At 40.2% G+C, this 21150-nt stretch overlaps 1 pseudogene; it reads right to left on the minus strand.

Annotated features, from left to right (window-relative positions):
• Positions 1-19474: 19474 nt before the first annotated feature.
• LOC147894616 (uncharacterized) lies at positions 19475-21016 on the minus strand (annotated as a pseudogene).
• Positions 21017-21150: the final 134 nt, after the last annotated feature.

Here is a 21150-nt window from a genome sequence, read left to right on the forward strand (position 1 = left end):
CTCAAAACTATTGCTCATGGTGGTTGGTCTCTCTCTCTCTCTCTCTCTTCAATGTGTACATACCTTCGATCAAAACACTTTTACAATGAAGGAATGACAAGGAATTTAAAGGAGGACCGAGATTTAGACCTCCAGTCGAACGCATTACAAAGATCTGCTGCTCGAGTGCAAGTTATATGCAGGTAGGATTTTAAAATGATCATTTCTCTTTCTCACCAAGAGTCCAAAGTATTTAGAGTCTCTCTTGTTGTATACGTGAGCTTTTGGAGAGTACTAGTTTGAGTATGTGTGTTAGCTTTTAGAGAGGAATTTCAGTAGAAGTTGTAAGGTTTTGGCAATCGCTCCCTCCGTCTTTTGGAAGCCAAAAATGTGCATGATTGGCCCCGTCCTTTTGTCAGAGTACATTTGCACCAACTCCGATAAGTAACAACATGGTACCTCATTGTGGCCAGACAGGGGGTGTGTGGAATGTCTTGACCAAAAGTCTCCTTCTGTACTCATCATTTCATTCGGAAGTATTACACTACTGTCAGGTCCAACAAATCGTGGAGTTTGTGGCAAGCTTGGAAGCCAACATGTACCCAATCCTAATGGTGGTAAGCCCATCTCTTATGTATGCGGTGTTTCCAGAGGACTTCTCTGATAGAATGAAGAACAAACAAAGTTTATTGCGTGGGCATCGCAGCTTCTGGAGGACTTCTCCAATAGAATGAAGAACAAACAAAGTTTGTTGCGTGGGCATCGCAGCTATGCATTCGGACACTGGTGGCTTTCTAATGCATTGAATTCAACTTTCGAGACCATCTCCAAGGGGCATCCGATTTGTACCGTTTGGGGACAACATGTATATTTTACTTGAGGTGTTAATAAACACGAGTTGGTGGTGTTAACAAACATCGTGCATAGTGAACCACTAGAAACAAAGTAGTTGTTGGTGAAGTACAGCTTTTGAAAACAATTGAGAAACATCATATGAGAACACACATTACAATGGAATTTTGGGAGATTGAGAGGGAGAAAATCGACATCATTTTCTATGCTCTGATACCAAGCAAGTCTCCTATGCTTTGATACATAGACTCTGTGGAATCTTAATCTTTTTGGGTATATCTATGGCTTTTGATGTCCATGACCAAACGACCGCATCAATACACTCCCATACCTTGGATCCAACCTATTCTCTACCCAATACTTGTTCCAGCAATCAACATAGGCATCTGCATCATTGAGCCCCTTTCTCTTAATTGAAGGTTCCCAATACTGAATTAATGATTTCTTGAAGTTAGGAGATGAAGCATCCTTCTCGACACTTGATACGGAAACCCCAAGCCATATGGGGTATATAGGGTCTGATGGCCTCACCAAGACGAAGTCACCTTGCTTAACGTCCACCATTGGTCTAAACTCTTCCCTTGGCTTACCTTTTAGAGGCCCGCAATAGTGATCATTCCATTCCTCATAGCCTTGGAACTCATTAATGCAAGCATCTATATCATCCTCTTCATCAAGAAATTGTGTTCTTGGCCAAAACTCTCTGTACACTCCTATCTCTGATATGTTTTCTTGTTCGAGCTCACCAATCATGGTTTTCCAATATTCTATCACTGGCCTAATGTAGGACTCATACGATGCATTCTTTCCACTTGCACATCTCTCCCAAAACTTAATGTAGTCCTTTATCCCTGATATTACTTGCAAGTGATGTCTCACAAATTCAGCCATTAGCAGTATATTTGGACAACCTATTGACAACAACGGTCAACCCTCACAATCTTTCTTCCATAGCTCAATTCCTCCTTCAATGGGTAGATGTCCAATTCGGTTATTTTGGATGCACCTTGTACTGCATCATAGGCCTATCACCTTGCATGTAAAATCGAAATTGTAATGGCTTTGCATGACCAACTAGCATTTCTTGCCCATCACATAGGTAGCCATCCACATAATCCTTGAAGTTAGGAAACCCATGTAAGAAGAAATGGTGCTGGTGAAGATGATGTACATTTTTTGAATGTATCCATCAAATGTGGGAAAGTGAATGTTTGTCCCACTCGCAAGCTCTCAGAGAATCTGCTGAACATTGCATCAATGCCCTCATGTGTGTGCCCTACCATCAAGAAGCCCAATTGAACTGTCTTGAAAATGCCCCTTGCTACAAGAAGACAAAGGTATGCAAACAAATATCTATTTTTGTTCTCAAACCCACAATTATCTAGTTGGAGTAGCAACATCTCTGGCAACTTTTGGAATGGTGGCTCAAGAGCAACACTTCCCTTTGAAGAGGGTGGGTTTTCTCTTGTATTTGATGGCAACAAATTCATACATGTGTCTACAGCCCTTGCAATGTAAGTTGTCATGGCATCTGTGATAGAATTTGGGTCACTCTCCAATAAAGTTCCTAGATTTGCATTTGTGATCGTGGCGTCTACATTTTCAGACAAGCTAGCTATACTTGTGGAAATATGTGCACCTTCAGAACTATAATGGGAGTCCAAAGCATTTATTGAGCATAGAGAATTCAAAAGGCGAACACTAATTCTTGGAATCCCATTGGTAGCAAGGTCTCCAAGTTCATGCATATCCATCCTCTCGAGGTTGCGCAAACAAATTGAGAGTGATCCAATCGTCAGGTTGGGATCAGATGGCCACAAACCTTTGAGGGTGAAGTGTCCATAATAACCATGTCCATGCCCATGGGTAATCATTCCAATGAGTGAAACCTATAATTGCCATGCAGAATTGGTGTCCTTGGACTCACCCCAAGTCTTGGAATTGCCGTCTTTTTTTGGTCCATCTTATCATGGGTTATGCATACATACTTTTTTGGATCCATCTCAAGTACCTATGCCATGCATAGTATAAGTTCCTACAACTTTGTTGCTGTATCATATGCATCTTTCTCTCCTCCATCAGTGAATTGCACTCATCTTGATTTTTGTGGCTGCCAATTGAGCCTTGATCCGCCGAGCCTTGATTCGACTACACAAGCTAAATTTAGAGAATTCAGTCGTCTTAGCAAGGGCTACATTTTTTAAGTCTGATTTCCAAATCTTGCAAAATGTGGAAGTGGATAGGCTCTGATAACCACGTTGATTAAGTGAAGTGTTGACCTCACGCATGACGTCTATCTTCTTATACACTTCAGGTATCACTTGCTATGTCTCTCTAGAACCATCTTGCATGGTTCTACTCTTGTGAGGCATATGCTCTATGCTATTATCCACAAAGTGTTGAATGAGAGACCTTCCCATACCTGTGTGCTCCTTGCTCCTCCTCACAATCCCTGAATTCCCATGCACATATCATTGCACACCACTCACAAATTGCTCCCTATATTGATAAAACGATGTCCTTAGAATTCCATGCATCTCATACCATGCTCTGCAACACACATCCTTAGCATTTACCTTGAAGTTGTAGTGTATCCTCCTAGTGTAGTCATGATGCCAAGCCGTTGACAAAACATCGTATATAAAGTTTGTATGAGACTCCAAGCAGCTACCCCAAAAGTTCATCCTTAGTGTCATTAAGATATCTCGCCCAGCATGTTGGCAACACCTACTCCCACAACAATCGATGGAAGAAACTTGTTGCACCGAATCTATTGACATTTGTACATTGGTGTTGGAGGCTCTCTTTGTTTAGGCACCCTGTTAATGAAAGTGTACCTTCTTTTCTTTGATGTTGGATCATCCCTTTTCAACATTTGATCATTGACTAACTCATATATGCCAACAGCTTGGTCCATGGGCACATATTGTTGCAATGGGCTTCCTTCAAGTAAGGTAATCTGCTTGATGGTCCACTTAACTAGCCTGAGAGAGCCGACATCTTGCATAGAAGACCCTAAGTCACTTCCTGTAATTTTTTCTTTCTTTTCAATACCCACACCAATGCAATCGTTACCCAATAGGTGAAAGTTTATAGAGTCACCCGGGAAAGCATATAAGATCACACCTTCCCCCAAAGTCTTTGTTTTGCACTAATCCCACAAGAAAACCTTTTTCTCTTTCCAAGATTCATGAATGCAATTGTCAGTTTCCAATGAAGAAACTGGCATTGCCTCAACATAAGGTTGCTCAGGCTCACTTGGTGCATCTTCTTTAGTTACCGGATCATCTAAAGAATCACCAACATGTTTTACAGAGCCCTTAGGCCACTTGACAATGCTCCAAAGTGCCTCACCAATAAGCACTACATCCATAGTGGGAAATGGCAAGAGCATGTCACTATTGATAGACTTCTCCAAAGTACCTCACCAATAAGCACTGCATCCATAGTGGGAAATGGCAAGAGCATCTCACTATTGATAGACTTCTGCCCCAATCTTCACACCACTATAGTAGACCTTCATATCTATTGCACACATTGCACCGATTCCAACCACTTCATTCCCCACCATCATCATGACCTTGTCCCTGCTTCTAATAGCCATCCCCTGTCATTACGATTATGAAGAATTAATTATGAACAAACTACAACCAAATAATTTCATAAGACCAACATCCTTGTAGTGGGGAAGAATGGCATTGGTGCCAATCTCTAGAATCCATAAATGAGTCTATACAAAATTTTCATGAAAGCATGAATTATTTCCCTAAAAATTTTAGTAATTTGATAAAACTTTTTATAAAGCATGAGTTATTTTCACCATTGTCATGACCTTGTTCCCGGATTTGATAGCCATCATTATGATTATAGGAAATTAATTATGAACAAACTACAACCAAATAATTTCATAAGACCAACAAAGATGTCCTTGTAGCGGGGGAGAATGGCACCAGTGCCATTCTCCATGTGGGATTGTGGAGAATGGCACTGGTGCCATTCTCCATGTGAATCTGACTTTCCTATCGAGAATGGCATACCCCATCTCCACTATCACTAATACATTACCTACCTCAATCTTCACACCGCTACATCACCCATTTGCATTGACCGTTCTGCCGATATAAACATATAAAGTTCTTCTTGTAGTGCAGCATCTCTCTTGATCTGCATAGCTCAAACTGAACAAAGGGATTCACAAGCCTAGTCTAATGATGTTCAATTGTGCAAATTCTAGCTTCATAGAATGAGAGAGCCAATCTTTTAAATTACAACAATGCAATGTGAGAATGGACCTAGGTGCCATTCTCCCATTACAAAGCTCTCAAATTTCCTAATTTGCAAAGGGAGAGTGGCACTAGTGCCATTCTCCTGTTACAATGTCCTAAATTTTTGCTTTGCAATGGGAGAATGGCACTAGTTCCATTCTCCCACTGCAATGTCATGATTCAAAATTTTGTCTTTAAGATGGGAGAATCGCACCAGTGCCAATCTAACATTGCAATATCTTGATTCAAAATTTTTTCTTTGCAAAGGGGAATGGCACTGGTGCCATTCTCCCATGCATTGACTTGAGAAAAAATTTTGGCTTCATAAGGGGAGAACAGACAAGTGCCATTCTTCCTTTGTGAAGATGAAATTTTGACTCAGGACTTTGCCTTGGGAGAATACCACTGGTGCCATGCTCTCTTTGCAAAGCAAAAATTTTATATCAAGACATTGCAATGGGAGAATGGCATTGGTGCCATTCTCCCTTTGTGAAGCCAAAATTTTAAATCAAGACATTGCATTGAGAGAATGGATCTGGTGCCATTTTCCCTTTGCAAAGCCAAGATTTTGAATCATGACATTGCAATCGGAGACTGCCTTTGTGAAGAAGAAATTTTGAATCAGGACATTGCATGGGGAGAAGGGCACTAGTGCCATTCTACCTTTGCAAAGCCAAAGTTTTGAATCGGGAAAACGCAACAGGAGAATGGTAGTGCCGAAACCTGTGTGTGTGTGTGTTAATAAACGTGGTATTCATTTGAAACCATACATTATTTTTATCTTTAGGGCATTCCAATGGGAGAATGGCACTGGTGCCATTCTACCTTTGTGAAGCCAAAATTTTGAATCAGGACATTGCATTGGGAGAATTGCACTGGTGCCATTCTCCTAATGCAATACCCTGATTCATATTTTCATTGGTGCCATTCTCACTTTGTGAAGCCAAAATTTTGAATCTGGGAGAATGGCACTGGTGCCATTGTCCCTTTGCAAAGCCTACATTTTGAATCAGTACATTGTGATGGTATTGTCCCTTTATCGGAGAACAGCACTAGTGGTATTGTCCCTTTATGAAGCAAAAAATTTGAATCAGGAAATTGCATTGGGAGAATGGCACTGGTGCCATTTTCCCTTTTTTGCAAAGCCAAGATTTGAATCGGGAAATTGCAATGGGAGAATGGCACTGGTGCCATTTTTCCTTTTTTGCAAAGCCAAGATTTGAATCAGGAAATTGCAATGGGAGAATCCATGGAACTGGTGCCATTTTCCCTTTTTTGCAAAGCCAAGATTTGAATTTGGAAATTGCAATGGGAGAATGGAACTGGTACCATTCTCCCTTTGTGAAGCAAAATTTTTGAATCACGACAATGCATTGGGAGAATGGCACTGGTGCCACTCCCCCTTTGCAAAGCCAAAGTTTTGAATTGGGACATTGCAATGGGAGAATGGCAGTGAAGCAAAATTAAATTTAAATTTCTTTTGGCTAGGTTGGTTATGCTAGGCTGGTTGAGTTACAAATTTTTATGTTAGAGTATGTTTTCTTGATCAAGGTCCAAGTAATGTAAATTTTTAAGTTGTAGATTGAATTAGTTGACGAGCATTAAAAAAAAGTCGGCTTTGGAATCATGCTCATCAGAGCAATAGATCGCAAGCAAAGGTTAAATAAAAGGAGTGCATAGGTGGAAGAAAAGGAGCGGCATAGATTAAAATATAGGTGGAAGAAAAGGAGTGGCATAGATTAAAAAGGTAGAAGAAAAGATTTAGGGGGACCTTTTGTGACCCCAAAATGTCCCTTGATTCTTTTAATTATACTTTTAAAATTGCATTCAAAATTGATTCAAATATTATAAAACATTAGTAGCATTAGCAATAGATGCAAAAGACAAACTTGGTGTAGATGAACTACTACTACCCACCGATCTAGACATCTAGATGCACAATATGCTAAGCAAAAATAGCTTCTCATTGATAGTTACTAGATTCAATGCCAAAAGAAATTTGTTATACATGAACAAGTGGCCATGGAAATGGAACTATTCTCAACAGTAATAGATTTCGGATAGGCGTATGCAACTGAAAGTCCTAAAATTTCTAATTGTGACTTGTATGGTCACATGGGGGTATATTTTATAAAAACTTTATGGAAGATATGGAATTCTCTTAGAGACTAAAATTTATATAACTAGTCACAATCCCAGGTCGTTTACATAGATAAAGGGAAGAAAAGGAGCGTCATACATTAAATAGGTGGAATAGGTTAGATAGGTCAAGATTAGTGACCACGCACTCCTCAAACTATGTGCAAAGCCTACCAAAGCAAGGACCGGCTTTAGAGCCTTTGATTCAAGATCTAGACAAGGCTGGCCTTTGCATTTCCTGCTTTAAGCATTTTCTTTGATGGGCCGTGGACACGACTCCTGAGAATTTTATTGAAAGCGGTATTCTCATATATTCCACAAAACAGTTTTTTCAAGCGGCTCAGACCAATCCTTACATACGGCTCAGACAAAAGACATCTCACTCAAAATACTCTGGAGGCGGACTCTAGCACTCTCCTAAGGCCAGCAGGCTACAAGCCATTTCACTTGGATACCTATGTCAACTACTGCTTGTTTACATGTGAGAGAGAAGAAAGCCGGATGCCTCATAGCGGGCAGACCAGACTCTATGGAGTGTGGCGTATCTGATCACCTCCCACAACGTGGCTCTATCTGGACCAAGGTCCGGACCAAGGTCCGCGCCAAAGATAACTGCTCCTTTTGAAATGAACTGCATGCCCAAGGTTGTGGCACACTGCCCTCACAGGGTTCCCCATAGGTTCCGGACCCAAGGGCATCCCCAGAATAGGTGAGTAAGTGTTTCTGCTGCGCATTTGCAAAGCTTGCATCTATCGTCCACTTGGAGCCATGGGACGTGACTGCTAATGGGAAAATACCCTCCGCATATTCTCCACAAGAAGTAGTTAATCTTGTTATAGGGAGTTGATTTCCACAACCTCGCAAATCTGCCACTCCACGTGGCCTCAAAATCTTCTCTAAGCCACCAGTCATTAAGCTTTAGATGCCATCCCTCCTCATATGCGAGAAGCTTGTCGAACACCTTAGATGACAGCTTAGTCAGGGGGGTATCAACACCCCACACCCACTCCTCTATAACAAAGTATTCCAATGGGTGGGGATTGGTGGGCCAATCGGGGGGAATCCTAAGCAAAATGCCCATGATAATACCCATTTCTTCTTGGGATAGAGAGAAATCCACTTCAATCTGGTAAGGAGATAGCCAGCTGCTTGTCTGTGAGTCCCAGATGTCTTCCCAAGTACGTAATCCTTTGGCAGTGATTTGTCCAGCCACCCTCTCGTTGCCTATTATGAATCTACCACCACCTGTCCAAGCCACTTGCCACCAAATGGAGAGCTTCAGGGAGAAGTCCTCTATCCCTGTAGGGAGCCCTCTCCAGGAGAGTAATACTAGCCCTTCCTTCCAGGCTGCCATTTGTTGAAGAAATTCCCTTTCAGACATAGGGGGGCGATCAGAAGGCTTTAGTCCACATATCCAGAGTACTGAAGTGCTTCACCTTAGCATTGCAAACAACAAATTCAAGAAATTCAGTCCAAGGTTCCCTGAAGTCCAAGAATTGGACCCACAATTTCATCAGGAATGAGACCGCTCTTCGCTTCAAATCTGGAACTCCGAAACCACCCAATTTTTTTGGCACGCACAGAATTGACCAGAAGATCCATTTCCATTTGGTTCTTTTCCATATGAAGGCCCTCAGGCTCTTTTCGATTAAGAGGATATGGCTTTTATAGAATGCACAAATAGAGAGAATGTAGAATGAAGCCGAAGCCAGTATATGCTTGATCACCATGCATCTGCCCAGCAAACTCAGCGGAACCTTTGCCCATGTGTCAACTTTGGCCTTAAACTTGGGCCACCACCATAGGAAACGTTGTCTGACTGAGATTCCAGCTCCTACAGGGACTCCCAAATGTAGAATAACCTGTCCCTTAGGAATCCATTTCAAGCCTATAGCTTTCATCCACTCAGTTGGGTCGCTCCTAGAGACAAACAAAGCTTGGGATTTGACCCATTGGATTCTCGTCGAGCCTGAGGCGGCACAATGCACTTCAAACAAAGCGAAGACTAGCTTCAGTTGCTCTGGGTCAGCCTTACAAATTGAGTTGGAGTCATCAGCGAACAGCTAAGCGAAGAGAGGTGTGTTGGATTTTTGGAAGTTTCATGGGATCCAGGGAACCCCTTGTAATGAGCTTGCGAAACACATTAGGGAAAAAGGGAACTCATTTTGGGGCCCTGTAAGAAATTCACTATTTTTTGATTTATTTCTCTCCTAAAAGACCTCAAAAATAGTAAAATATGGAAACGTGGCTCAGAACTGTCAATAAGGACTACAGAACTGTCAATTCAGAAAGGAATAAGATAATCTTTTGTCTGACTAACACGATTTTGCATTAAATATCTCCTTAGATTTTTTTTTGTTTACCAAAGATTTCGCATCTCTTTTGACGACGTGTGCAGGCCTTTCATAAAGAATCCATCACTGAACTTGGTGATTGCAAGTTTTCAAAATATTCACATGGATACCACCACACTTCCACGATTCATGTTACAAAATGACTATGAGATTGACAAGCAAACTTCGCAACCTCAGAAGCACAAAAAATGGCCAATACTAGTGAGTCACTATCTCAGAAGAAGCGATTACACCATCTTCACATCGACTTAGAAGAACAATATGCTCCAGCACAAAAAAGATGAAAGGATACGGTGCTGAATGCTCAACAGCGGGAAAATATGAGAAGAGAAGGGTTTCAACATATTGACTTATGGTGCGATGGAAGCATATATCCAAAATGTCAAGTAAAAAACTCTACACCTCCATTTGTCAATCCCACCACATTACTGAGGTTTGCCGACGATGGACAAAATGGACTGCTTGGTTATATTTCAGCGCAGTCTGCATTTGCGAAAACGTATAAAATGATGTACCTACAAGAAAAGGGGGCCAAGATGCAGGAGAGGGCCATTCGTGCAAAATTGGAGCAGCAGTTGCAGAATGAAATTGAGGAGCATTCAAAGAGTAAAAAAGAGTTGACAAGAGCAAGAAAGAAGAGAACCGTGCTTGGAGACAGACTACGTAGCAGGAAGATTAAAAACATTGCAAATTTGAAGGCTGGGACTGGTGGATGCAAGCGACGAATTCAGGAAGCAAGGTTAGATTGAAATTTATCATTTTGTATACTCAAAAAGGCTCTCAAATGACTATATCTATTTCATCCCTTACCGCAAAACAAGAATGGAGGTGCTGAATGATATAGGCGTATTGTGTTGTTACTATACCTAGGAAATTATTGGAGCCTACAAAAGAAAATATGGATCCGAACCTTCTTCCTGTTAAACAAATGAAAGGATTGCTTTCTTGTGGTGTAGCAAAAGGTTTGATTGAGGAAAAAAAATACAAAACAGTCAAATGCAATGTTGTAGAGGACTTTGTATCCAATAATCAAGTTGATGGCACTACAATCCAAGAGGCTCTTGATGTTAGTGGAGTTAGTAGAAAGGGATATAGTTCGATTTTCCATGCGATATCCTCAACTTTGAAAGATCCTCGGGGGGGTCACTCATCATATGTAACCCTATCACGTGAGTTCAACAAAAGGATATTTTTTATTTCTCAAATTTACAGAAATAAATATACATAAGGGACTATTTAAAAAAGTTTTGGAAAAAATTTACAGATTTGTATAGAAAAGGGATACATTTTATTAATGAAAATTTTACACAGATAAGGGATTTTAGAAATATGCCTTGAACGCACGTGGTATAGAGGGTTTATACATAGTGACCCCTCTGAGGAAAGATCAAAGGATTAAACAAGTTTTACTGCCAAATCCAGCAACCGTGTGGAGGATAAGAGGTCATTTGAATGAAAGTATAGATGAATTTATTGGGCAATATATCCATATTGAAGAAATATTTCATGGTGGTAAAGGAACCACTGTGTATGATCCTTGGAACAATATATTTGTAGATCTACAACAACTTCAAAGAAGAATGGTCGAGTTTTATGGAATAACATTTGAGGAGTGCAAAGGCATTTTGAAATTTGTTATCAAACTGGATGAGGTTGTAAAGGAAAAGAAAATGGAAAGAGTTACTATTACATTGATGAATGGAGCAATTGATACATCATTGACTGAAGCGAGTTTGAAGTATTTTAGTGTGCAGTCGGAGAAACACATATGGTGGTTAGGCTCGTTCCAAGTATGATCATTTTTTGTTTTGTACTTGATTTTGGTCATTGTTTTCAAATCTGTTATAGTAAGACTTTTGTTTTCTATAATCTGGCAGGTGAAGACAGAAGACCATGAAACACTAGATTGGGCGTTTCACCACACAGAAATGCCAAGAATAATCAAAAGACAAGTGCAAGGCAAGAATCTCCATGTTGCAGGAAAAGGTGATTTTCAAGTAGAGTGGCACATGGCCGAGGATCTTAAAACACTTAAGTGCATGTATAACGTTAGTAAAGGAGGCAACTCAAAGTCTCCTTGTCTTTACTGCAAAGAATCAGCTCAAGTAATGGATTCAAAATGGTGGAAGAGAGCACCTAATAGAGATAAAGTTGACCCTGACTTCAAGGCCATTCTGGACATTCCACTATGTAATGTTCACATCTGCACATTGCATGGTCTATGTCAAATTATTGAGAAATTGGTATTTTTCTATATTGGATTTGCTTGGAAACTCCGTCCCGAAAAAAATAGAAAGGATGCTCTTCAAGCATTGGAAAAAGTGTTATCTGATATAGGTCTACATGGAGGAGATGTTCAAATCACAAAGGATTTTAAAAAGTCTACCAATGGCAAGGAGGTACCAATCAAGCCCTCTATTGGTGGTGTTAAGGCAAGAAGATTCTTGTCTTGACCCAAACATAGTAATCAAGTAAGGCAAGGTAGAACAGTTTCAAAGATTAATTATGGATTGTGGAAGCAAGTCCATAATGTTGTGAAAGATCATGAGGCAGATGGGGAAGCATGAAATAGGAAGGCAGAGGTGTGGAGGTCTCTTGATAAACTCTTCATGTTCTGTGACAAAGTAACATGGACAAAGAGTGATTACAAGAACTTTGAGGAGGCAATTAAACATTTTGGGAAGTCAATGAAAGACGCGTGGACAGCCTGCAATATAACTCACTACATGGTAAGGTTCTGTCTTCTTCTTTTACTTAAGTGTGATCCTCTTTTTTTTATTACTTACTATGCATTCTTATGTCTTACAGCATATCATCTACAACCACCTTCCCTATTTTGTCAAAAAGTATGGATGCCCAGCAATTTGGTCTACCCAAGGCATGGAGAAGTCTCGCTACATGGCATGTAATGCATTTTTCAGACACACACAACACTATGGAGGGAGTCAGAAGGCAAATAGTCTGAAGGAAGTCTTCCAATGGTTTTACCGAGTCATACTATAGAGGCTGCATGCTAAAAGAAAAGTTGCTAGCTCCAAAATCAAGCTTGCTTTTCTTCTAGCCCAAAAGCAAAGACGAAGACAAACTCTAGACAATTCAATGGCAGCAGAGAGACATAGACAATGGAGGGAATCGAAGATATTTAGAAACCATAAATGGACAAGTAAACATGAATAGGACTCATTTGTAACTTATTGGTGTTATGTCCACATGTTTTCAAACTCAATCAATAGAAATTTTTTTTGTGGAACAAGTGACTCTTGGTGTTATGCATCAACAGTATTTCTTTTGTGAAACATATGATCTAAACGTAATACAATTTGTTCACAATTTCAATATATTGTTTGTTTAATATTTAACGACACCACTCTATCTAAATGTACAAATCATTTCATCTTCAACTTATTGTTCATTTATACAAGATCATACCAGACATCAAAGACTTTGTACAAATCAGTTCAACTTCAATATAATGTTTGTGCTATATTTGATGACTACATCCTATTTCTCCCAGGGCGTGCCGATCGGAACTCTCTTTTTGATCTTGATTGGAGTCTTTTTCTTCTTTATTGGCTTGATGTCGACTGTCTGTTTATCAATGCTTGTCTCTGTTGCTTGTCTGGGAGGGGTATCCTTTTCTTCAACTGTCTCCACGTGTTCTTCTTCTTGGATTATGTGGCCTGATGCAATCATGGGTGGCTCTCGAAACCTTATGAGCTTGTGTTTTCCATAGCCCTCCAGACATTTGGGCTCCTTAACACCACATGCTAATGCATAAGAAGTGTAAGACAAAAAGTAAGTGGCCCTAGAGGCCTGCTTATTCACATAATCTCCAAATATATCTATGGTAGACAACCTCTCTATCAAAATGATCTTTTCCTTTTGCCATGAAAGATCATGTCCACCTAAAACCCTGGACAAACATTTTAAGAAGTAAACAATGGCTTCTCCATTGTTGCTCAACTGCCTATGGTAAATCAAGATCTTAGCACTACCTAGATCATGAATATAATGAGCTAGGCCTGACAGTTTGCGAAACCCAACCGGCCTGCTTCCACTTGATCTCTGGAGGAATGTGTCATCCTCAATTTGTAGCTGCCACATATCAAAAGATTGGAGTGAGACAATACACAACCTACAAAACATTTAAGCAGAAGACAAAGTATTTGATTTGAAGTACCTTCTCATTTTCATCAGCAACAAGCAGTTCATCTTTCCAAAGATTTATTCCTCTCCCCTCCAGTCCAGCCTCTTCTTTAAGCTTTTCCGTGTATAGTGTTGAGAGATTCATAGCTTCCTGTGTGAGCTGGAAGGCAGCTTCATCTGGCTCTTGGAACTTTTCAGCCTCTTTGAAACAAAAATTAAGGGCCTCTGCAGGATCAAAAATTGTTTCCAAAGCCAGTAGTGAATGGTCATCCTCTATGCCAACCTCCTTGTCAAGCCTTGAAGCCTGGGCAATAAGGGAAATGGCATATTCCTCCCTCAAATTGAACATACACTCTATATCATGGAGGAAAATATAATCTTTTCCACCAATCAAGACACCTGGAAGCATGGGCACTGCATAGTTGCTGCTCTGAACATCAAAATCTTCAACTGGCTCAGCACCCCTAAGAGTTTTTGTCCTCAGTTGAACAAGGTCAAGAGCAGCCACTTGCAGCCCCTCATCCTGAAGGTATCTTCTCTGCCATTTCTGTTACCAAAGAAACATCCTCTTTTTCCTCTGCTTCAGATGTGTCTTCTTCTTTAGTCTCCTGCCCTTGTTCATCCAAAGACTCCTGACTGAAGACAATGTACATAAGGAATGCCATGGTTTCCTCAAGCACTCTGCACTTTCTGGTGTGCAACTTACAGTTGAATTTATATTGATCATGCAGGCTATCAAATCTTCTATTCACATGGTACCTCAGCCTATCAATGGAGACAATATGATTTATATGCACAAAAACCTTTTCACCTTCCACAATTCTTCCTGCCTCTGTCAGTTCTTTGAAGGTATCCCAATGGTCTGAAAGAAAATCTTTGTGATGCTCCAGTACAGAGCTCATTGTGAACTCCATGTTGAAAATACTGTGGTATATGTGGAAGTTACTCTGAGCCTTGCATTTGTGAAGAAACTCAAATAGGAGCAAATCTGGAGACTTGTCCTCTTCTGGTTCCTTTTGTTTTGTGATGGAAGAATCAGCATTCTGCTCCAGTCTCTTCCTTTTGCCTGTTCAAAAATTTATATACGTTGAATTCTATATGCTGACATATGCAATCAGTGAATGCATAGGATATCACCAGATAATTCCTTCATGAGCTCTCATGACTCACCTGGTGATTGTTGTGGTCTAATAATAGCAGCAGAAAAGTCCAGCTTCCTCTTGAAAGGTGGGGCCTGGGAGTCAACTGTTCCAAAGCAAAAACATTTCTCATCATCAAGGAAGAATTCCACAGGGCCAAAGATAGCAAAACAATGAGGTAGAAGTGAGAACCAAAAGAGACACAGGAATTTGCAGGAAAACGCGATGGGGGACCATTTGGAAAATATAAAGCACTCTCCTCGCATTTTGTTGCAAATTCTCCAGTTCTGTTGATATGCATGTCAAATCAAAAACACTAGGTTCATCTCATTGATTCCTGGATAGTATGATTTGATATGCAAGAGAAAGGCTGGAGCTGAGTGAAGCTTTTCATGAGGAATGTGTCAACAACAGGAATTTGCAGCAAAATGCGATATGGGCTACCTAGAGATGTATAAACCACTCTCCTCGCATTTTGTTGCAAATTTCTAGGTTCTATTCATATCCATCTCCAATAAAATTCCTGGGTGATTTACCACATTCTTGGACAGTATCAATTGAATATGTAACAAGAAGGGTGGAGCTGAGTGAAGACATTTGGACATCAAAAATCCAATGGATGGAAGAAATATATGTCAAAAAACATTGAAAACAATCTAGAATTCTGACCTTTTTTTTCCTTTTCCATGCTGTTGGAGTTGCACTGGTGAATCTCCTGCTCTTTCACTAGCTTGAACTCTGCACTCTAGGTAACCTGGAGATCTGGTAGTGGTAGTACTCTTCAGGCAGGTCTTCAGGCAGGTTGCAGTCTGGATGGAGTGTGCTGCTTAGGAAAGGATCAGAGAGAGAAGGAAAAGGAAGATGCGAGGGTCCTGGCAGGGATGAAAGATTGCGAGGCAGGGGAGGGAAGAGTGGTTGTGGAATTGATTATGAAATCATGAATGGCACAAGTTCCAAGGCATAAAGTGTACCTTTCACATGTGCCAAGTTTCAAACTCCAAGAGATCTGGGTCCCATCCACACGTGTGAAAAACGACTACATTCCACACGTGTGGGATTTAGTAGCTGCCTTATTTGTATTCTCAGGGGGGTCACTCATCATATGTAACCCTATCACGTGAGTTCAACAGAAGGATATTTTTTATTCCTAAAATTTACAGAAATAAATATACATAAGGGACTATTTTAAATAGTTTTGGAAAAAATTTACAGATTTGTAGAAAAGGGGTACATTTTATTAATGAAAAAATTTGCAGATAAGGGATTTTAAATATAGGCCTTGAACGCACGTGATATAGAGGGTTTATACATAGTGACCCCCCTGAGTTTGTATTTTGCACTTATTTGTGGTATCCTGTCTCAGCCCTCTTGCCCTCCAGTCTCAGCTCTCTTGCCTCCCTACCTCCATACTCTGCAACATCAGCATCCTGACCAGCAGCACAGGTTCATCCCCAGCACAGGGTACTAATCAGCAGCACAGCACACCCACAGATAGATTTCAGGTCAGTATTAATGGGTTCTTCCCTCAGTCTCTGCAATCTTCTTGCCTACCATAGAAACAATCCATCTTGCATGGAAATGCATAGACTCAGTCCATATTTTATTTAGTTGTCAAGACAGAGAAATCACTGTAGGAATGCAGATCTTCAAGTGTGATAATTGCATGTGAGGGTAAAACTGTACTTATGGGTTCTTCCTTCAGTCTGTGCACACTTCTTGCCTTCCATAGACTCAATCCATCCTGCATGGACATGCAAACACCTTCAAATGACTGAAGGCATATTCCAGCATGCTGCCTCATGAATTTGCAGGAAAACGCAAGAAGAAGGCCTTAGGAATTTCAAATAGCCGAAATCGTGTTTTGTTGCAAATATTGAAATGTTGCTTCATCCACCCCTGTCATTCTGGTTTTGTGACTTCCATAGTTATCCATGGCTGTACTCTTCTTGCATAAACTCCATTCATACTGTATTTAGTTGTAAAGACAGAGAAATCACTGTAGGAATGCACCAACATGTCACTTCAGGAATTTGCAGGAAAACGCGATTTGGACCATTTAGGAATTTCAAACTCCTCATATCGCGTTTTATTGCAAAATTTTCAATGTTGCTTCATCCACCCCTGTGATTGCCTTTTTGTGTCATACCATGTTCTCCATGGCTATAATCTCTTTCCATTGCTTTGTATGCAGTTTGTCAGAGTGATGGCAAGAACCAAGTCAACTGCAAGGAAAGCTGGCAAAGGGCCAGGGCTTGCAGCAACAGCAGCTGGGGTAGGTACCAAGAAATTTAGTGTGCCTCGAAAGGGAAGAGCTGCACATGGCAGGAAGGGTAAGCCAATGAGCCTGCTCAAGCAAAAGGCCAAGAGATTGAATCATGGTGCAGGTGTGCTAAGGGAGATCAGGAAGCAACAGAAAGCTATAGGCTTTGCAATCCCCAAGGCACCTTTTCAAAGACTGGTGAGAGAAATATGTGATAGTTGGCACCTTGGGTTCAGGTGGAACAGGACTGCCATTCTTTCCTTACAGGAAATGGCAAAGGACTACTTGGAAAAATATTTTGAAGATGCAATGCTGGTAGCAGCCCATGCTCACAGGGTGACTTTGATGGCCAAAGACTTCAACACTTTGTCCAGAGTGAGATGGAGGTATGACAAGCTTGTTCATCCTGTGGAATGGCAGGACATAAAGATGAGAGACATATTATTAATTCCACCTACAAGGAAGTTGAAGGTAGATGAGGTTAAGGTTGTTGAAGTAACCCACTCAAAGAACACCAGAGGGAAGGCTGCTTATGAGGAGTCACTGAAGCAACAAATAAAACAAACAAAATCTGTTATAGATGTGGAGACTGGAAAGAGGGAGCTGCAGATACATAGAAGGTTGCAGGAGCTGGGCCCTAATATAGTTGTCCATATTGAGGATGAATTTTCAGTGAATGATTTTGACTTGACAAAACCATGCTTGGCAGCATTGGCTCATAAGAATGAGTATTGCTCAGATACTATCATTCTTGCAATGCTCTAGTAAGTGTCTATTATTTTACATTTTTTGCAAAACAATCCTCCTTGTACCTCCTTTATACCCTACCCTAATTATTTTTTGGTCCTATGCAGCATGATGAGAAGCTGGCTTCACCTCTCTGTACAGCATACAGTCCATATTATTGATCCTGCCATTTCTTCTAAGTTAAGAGATGCAAAGGAAACTCCCATCAGTATTTCCAACTGGTTCAGATACTGCAATTTTGAAGTAATCGATGTTTTGCTACTTCCAAACCATAACAGGTATGTGGGTGACTGCTTCTTTTAAGATTCTTCTTTAAGATTGAGAACTCTTGTAGCCTTTGATTCCTAATTCTTTTTTCCTTATGCAGTGACCACTGGAGTTTTGTTTCTATTGACATCCAGGAGAAGCAATGCTTTATATTCAACTCTCTTAAAAACACACACAGACAGCTGAAATTGTAAGTGTTGTGTGTGCTTTTTGAACTTAGCAAAGTTTGACGGAGCGGCTGAGCATCCAAAGCATAGTTTGAAGCAGAAACTCGTCGCTTGAATTCTCTCAAGATAAATACAAGTGGATCTCTTTCTCTCAAATGAAGATCACACTGAAAGAACTCTCTCTTTCTTTCTCTCAAAGATGGAAATCACTCTCACAAATATCATTATTTTGATATCATACTAACTAAATTATATGTATTGCAGTTGTATTAGAAGGCTTCTAGATGCATTGGATCACTATCCTCCTAATATCTCTCTTTTGGATTCAATAGAGCCAATAAATCTAGAGGTAAAAAGTCGTTCCCTCTACTGATGTCTATTTCATGCTATGCCTTTGAACTTATTGAATAACTTTGTTTTGTTCAGATGTTAACAGTTTCTAACATATCTTTCCAACTGTACAGACACCACAACAAAAGATGATTCAAGTAGCTGCGGATGGAGAGTGCTGATCAGTGCCAAATATCTACTTTCAAGCTATTTTGAGAAACAACAGCTAGACCTTGTAAGAAAAAATAATTTTCATTTAGTTTGAAGATAATTGATAATGATACAAAGTGTTCTAAATCATCATATGCCATTGCAGATGAAAGAAGATAGCTTCAGCTCCAACTATGTATATAATTTCAGAGCTCATACAATTTGGAGGTTTTTGAGCTATGCCTCCCCCAAACTTATTGTACCAGCTCCTGTCGAGTTGGGTGAGAGCTCTAAAGTACAAGAAGGTGTCATACACCTTGATGCCGCAGATGAAGCTGATGTGGTGCCACAGGAACAAGCACCTAGTGCTGAGGAGGAGAAGCCACAGGAGCAAGGACCTGCTACTGATGTGTTGAGGAGAAGATGGAGCAGCAGCAAACAGGATGCTCCTAGGGCAGTAGAGGAGACAATGGAGCAGCACCAACATACTGTACAGGACAGGATGGAGCAACAGAAAACAGATTCTCCAAAAAATGATGATAGGGAGAGCTTGGACCATGTAGAGCAGCCTCTGGATCAAGCTGTACATAAATAGAAAATGGATGTCAGGAATATGTTCTACATGTACAACTAAACACTTCTGTACAAAATTTTACTTGATTGAATACAAAACCTTTGTTTATGGAGTCTGTGTTATCTCAATTTTCAAATTTTCAATGTCTTTGCATTTTATTGAGCTCTCTCTTCTTTTGAGCAACTGCAAAAAAACAATATGAATCAATAAGGTAAAGTAAACTAATAGCAGTGCTTAATGAGACTAGGATAAATCAGATGGTGTACTTTTTATTGTTATAGATAAATAAAAAGTCGTTTGAAATAAAACCTTCTGTCTCAAACAGAATGTCATTGCGCAATTGAGCTAGGGAGCAACATTCTCTTAATGAGATATTGACTAGCACATCACCATTCTCAACAACATCAATATCAAGAAGTTTATTTTCTACACCAAAAGAATCTTCATCTTGATCCATTGGGACTAGTTTTGTGCCTAGCATTCGACTGCACTTATAATAAAAAGAAAAAATAAAATTTTGTGATGCAACCATGTACTTCAGTTGCATAGAAGGTTGGACAACCTCACAAAACACTGAACTACATGTCTTCTTATCCCAACCTTTATCCAAAAATTGTGGCATGCATGCCGAACTTGTTGCTTTAACTATGAACATTGTTTTTGAAACCTTCACTGGAAAGGTATTAAACAAGTCCACAAAAACTGTGAGAGGCATGCATAAAGAAATTTTTACTATCCTTGTGGCAATATTGGGCCTCAGAGCTTTCTGTATTTCTTTGAAAAGCTTGGCCCTATATGCCTCTGTAACACTAGAATGTGGGTGAGGCCAATCCACTGAATTCCATGCCGGAAGGTCTTGTTTCCTTAACACACCATGTGTGTTAGCATTGTCCAGCAACTGATAAAAATTATCAGTAAAAAATATACCCGATTGAGCTAGCTCTGTTGCACATCGACCTTGGTATTATTGTTCTCCGATCAATCCATGCAGAACATTTATAAATCCCATAATACAATCGATGTTTTGCCATGTCTCATACGATGAAGGGTATAAATCTGAAATAAAACAACACAAGAATGTCAATAAGCAAAGAAAGAAAGCTTCATCTTAAAAATCCATACACCTCGTAAAGAAAAAAACCACAATAGAAAAATATACAATTAGGCCTGTGTTGCGGAAGATCTTTTGGATAGTCTCGCAAGACAAGTTCTTTATGCATGTACACATGCTAAATCAAAACTTCTTTCACCGATATCTTCCCTCTAGTGATTTTAAAATCTCGTACTCTTCCCTTCCATGACGCCAAGAAAATGTTTTTTGTCTGGGGTCTTTTTCTTTTGCTAGGTTGCATGAGCACCCATGCTCCTTTCGAAACACTAAACCTTTCAAATTCCTTCCGTTTTGACTGTACTTGAATTCTCTACTGAAGAAATAGAAGAAGCAGGTCGACGAGGTAAGGATGTGTGGTATAATTTTGCCTTCATAGCATTATCATCCACAGAGCGTCTTCCACAAGAACGGCCATGGTTTTTATTCACCATGGAGATTTTCTGAATCTGTAACAATAGCAAAGTAATGTAAACAAGATAACAAATTGAAGTTTCAAGAAAGAGAAAATGGGCAGACAGACAGTTGACAAGAAACATCTTACTCTACGCCAAATAGGATCAAGGGAGCAGTTTTGGAAAAGAAGAGGCTGCTGCACAATGAGGCAGTGGTGTAGAATGGTAGACCTTTCGAAGGAAAGGCGGCACAACATTTCAAAGTTCAAAGGAAGGTG

The sequence above is a fragment of the Dipteris shenzhenensis genome, chromosome 14 (genome assembly GCF_047967505.1).
Source record: "Dipteris shenzhenensis isolate YYH24624 ecotype China chromosome 14, Dip_SZ_1.0, whole genome shotgun sequence".
Classification (NCBI taxonomy): Eukaryota; Viridiplantae; Streptophyta; class Polypodiopsida; order Gleicheniales; family Dipteridaceae; genus Dipteris; species Dipteris shenzhenensis.